General features: G+C 42.5%; 1 pseudogene; it reads left to right on the forward strand.

The window, feature by feature from the left end:
• The first annotated feature begins 1236 nt into the window (after positions 1-1236).
• On the forward strand, positions 1237-1356 carry LOC134953822 (5S ribosomal RNA; annotated as a pseudogene).
• Positions 1357-4207: the final 2851 nt, after the last annotated feature.

Raw genomic sequence — 4207 nt, forward strand, 5'->3', positions numbered from 1 at the left:
CTCATTATTATCATTAATATATATATTATTTTGTAATATCAGCGTATGTTTTTGAGTATTCTTAATTTTCTATTTATTATATTTTTTCAGTGATTCATATATGGCTTAAGTACTGAGGACTTTAGTATTATAACGCATGCTGTTGCAACCTGCTGATTTATATGAATGCATCACACCACTGCTAAATCCTGATAGAACACCAGCATGTGAATTTGGTCACTTAGCAACGGTTACCTAGCAAAGATCAACAAATGTGCCGAACGTCACGTACCCGTGAAACCAAAGAATGCCATTTCCAGCTAGATGTTATTCCCCGCTAGACGCGGCCTTACTAACTATGCGCATGGCAAAGACTTTAGATCTCTAAGTAATCAAAACTTTCCCTCTCCCCTAAACGGGGACGTCGTCACTTTTTTGGACTTCCGGCCTCCAACCAATCCATACTCAGCATGATGCCAAGCCTTCTTTGTCTTCTCCCCTTCCTTTACCTTAAATACGGCAGCTTTCCCTAATGCCCTGACACAGTGAACAAGCCACCCTGGTGAAACGGTCCGTCTGTGCTCAGTGATGCTGAACTTTTCCTAGTTCAGATCACTAATATGGTATCCCCTGGTATTGTATGTGCCTATTTGGGACTTTTTTTATATTACTAAATAGTCATTTGACTTGTATATTATTACTTTTTCTTCTCTGTGTTTGCTTACCTGATCCACAATTGTGACTGAATTTTTTCTAAAATTGATTAATGACTTCCCTTCTCTTTCCCCTACCTAATGCATATGCTTTCAGCCCTTTCTTTTGGTTAGCTGGACTTTGTACCATCCAGTCACAAGTTTATTTCTTTGTAAATTGTGGTTGCTATCCATTGCAGCACACATCAGGCTCTATTCAAGATATTGGTCTTTTTGACTCAGCATATTAGCCTGCCACACACTGATTGTTGGTGATCCCACCATTTTTTCTTCAACCCCTTATCTTTTCAATAGGTGAGACTAACCTTCCTCTCTCATCCACTGTCCGCTATAAATTATATAAGACAGCGGACAGCAGAAGGTGGGGTCCCCTCCCTATTTTTCGACTTATCCTTTCTATATATTTCTGTACCCTCTCATCCAGATGCGAGACCACTCTCTGCAATGCCTACAGTAACAGAGAACCTGCGCTACTAACTGGACAGCAGAAGTACCCTTGTTGCTCATTCTCCATTACACTCTCTCATTTGTATCCGAGTGTTGCCATTACTGCCATATTTCAGCGGCAAACGCCCAATCTCATCCGATCTTGGAAGCTAAGCGCTGACAAGCCTGATCAGTACCAAGTTGGGTGACCTCTTGGGAATATCAGGTGCAGTAAAAATTCAACCTATGATTTCAAACAGCAGAAGTGTTAGAGCAACTTCCTAACTCTGAAAGCTCGTATCCACTCTGCGATTATCCTCCTGACAATCACTGATTACCACATACCCTTTATTGGCAATTTTTGTTTTTTGTTCAATGTCGTTTATTTTCAAAATTTGTACAAACGTCTTCTTACATTAGGATCTTTTGTGTAGCAAACATAGCTTCTACCAAGGGGACCACCATTAACCATTTGGTATTCCAATTATGGTTTATATTATTATTATACCTATTCTCATGCCTTCCTTTTAGATCACATAGGTTAATAGATCACTAACAACCTATAATCATTACCACAGTGATCTCACCTTTGATTATTTATCTTGACTTAATTAGGCATATAATTGTTTTTCTCTTTACAAAAAAAATTTTCACCACAGGTGCTCTTAATTTTCTATCAGGTTTATCCTGATTTTTGTTAACGATTTCTGCTAATTGTTATACTTTATACTTTTCAACAAATTTTTTCTGTGTAGACTGTTATTTGTATTTTGTGTGTACCTGAACATTTTTCTGTATCAAACTATCTTCTTCTTTTTATGTGACATTAATATTAAAAGTTAAGTTTTAATAAATTCATCAATTTTCAAGTGTGCCCCAACACAGAGTCTTTCTTTTTTCTCCTCCTTAACCATTGCAGAAATCTCAGCACTCATGATGAACAGATGTGATACCCGGTTTGGGACCTCTGTGCACTGTGACTTATCACTGAAGGGATTCTTAAATAGAGGCACTGGCACTGCAGTGGTTAACAACCCCCATTCACCTGATGGCATCAGGGACATAACACGGATAGCACAAGGACCCAGGGGATTGCAGCCACAGCATTGTGAGAGCTGGATGCCCAGAGTCCCGCGATTGGCTGAGCCCTGAACTGCGAGGAGGAGCCTGTTGGGTGGGAAAGAGAGTTTCCTCAGAGCACTGTGAGGAAAGGGGAGCTACGTGGGAGAGCAAGAGAGATCGAGCCTTCAGGGTGTAACTCAGGTGGAGAGACTGTCAGTGAGTAGGGCACCTGTTCCTACACAGGAAACATAGTGCAAAATCACGGCATCGTTCACCCCAGCCAGGTATTCATTACCCCAACAGCCAGTCCATCTGTGGCCACTACCTACACAGCCTATCCTGAGAGACTCTGATTCCAGCCAGTACCAACCCTTGTTACTTACGGATTGTACCCAGAGGCCAGCCAGCACAGTGACACAGTGACATATACTGTATATATAAACTGCTTGCATGTTCTGCTATGTATTACATGCTAAAATCATTCCAGTGCTAACTACTAAAACCCTGCTTGGTACCATATGGACATTGCAGGGAACATTTTCGAGTTATAATGTAGTGCTATTGTAAATGCTAATAATTAATGTACTACATGCTTTGACGGTACTACAGTACTGCTAAATTTTTACAAATAGTCTCACATGATTTGCGTGTACTATTAATTGTTAATTCATGATATTCAGCTGACGTCTTGTTATACCTAACTAATTACTTTTAGCACCAGGTAACCTCATAAATATTTGGTCACTGTCCTAATGAGTGGTTTTGGGGTTTGCTTTGGGGTCCTCATCCTTATGCCTCGGTGTTCCAGAGTCTTTAGGGAAGCTGGGGACGACAACATCTGTTGTTGGTGGCCACAATTCAATACAGCAATTCCGCTAACAAGACACACCCTCAGATCACTCAGCCTACATGCAAATACACTTGCCATCTGGTTTCACCCATTTAGCCACAAGAAAAGATGCTACTAATACCCCTTTTACATTGAAGCCCCGGCTCTGACCCATGTCCGACCCAAGATACTGTACATGAGTCGGAGCCAAGGCTTCAGGTATACTTACCCCTTTCACACAGCTGGATGGTCCAGTGACATCGGCATTAACACAGGATGCTTGGAGATGTCATCTCCAAGCATTCCTGAGCTCATCAGTCAGCAGCCTTTAAGGCATGACCTACATCATGTATGACCCGAGTCCGCATTTTACACTGCAGCCGACCCAGGTTGAATCTGTTAATAGATCTGGTCGCAGACCCAGGACAGACTGAGGATGCATGACCGTTGAGCCTTTCAAACCAAGAACCCAGGTCGCGGCTGCTTGTCCTGGCAATAACCTGGGTTCTCAGCTTAGTTTCAAAGGGGTATGAGTAGCAATTAACTCAGAATTGCCGTAGTTGCTCTAAGATGTATCCAATCAGATCATGCACAGGCAGGGGCAGTGAAAGGGAGGCGAGCAGGTACTAATTACCCAGGACAAAGTCTGCAGGGCAGATTTGGCCACACCTCCTTCAGTGCCTCGGCCCCACAGCTGTCTCAATAAACCTGTGCATAGGATCACTATCACAAGATCCATCCGCAGATCTAAGTTATATGCAACTGTGAATTATCTCCACTCTTTTTATACAAGTCTGTGGAGCTCAACAGGGTTAAAGGCATGCCATGATAAAGATTGATTTATAAATAATGCAATTTCTCATACGTCCTAGAGGATGCTGGGGTCACCAATAGAACCATGGGGTATAGACAGGATCCGCAGGAGACATGGGCACTTCAAGACTTTGAAAGGGGTGTGAACTAGCTCCTCCCTCTATGCCCCTCCTCCAGACTCCAGTATTAGAATTGTGCCCAGGCAGACTGGATGCACTCTGAGGAGCTCTACTGGGTTTCTCTGAAAAAGACTTTTGTTAGGTTTTTTATTTTCAGGGAGACTGCTGGCAACAGTCTCCCTGCTTCGTGGGACTAAGGGGAGAGAAGTATGACCTACTTCCAGTGAGTTCAAAGGCTCTGCTTCTGGCTACAGGACACCATTAGC

The sequence above is a fragment of the Pseudophryne corroboree genome, chromosome 1 (genome assembly GCF_028390025.1).
Source record: "Pseudophryne corroboree isolate aPseCor3 chromosome 1, aPseCor3.hap2, whole genome shotgun sequence".
Classification (NCBI taxonomy): Eukaryota; Metazoa; Chordata; class Amphibia; order Anura; family Myobatrachidae; genus Pseudophryne; species Pseudophryne corroboree.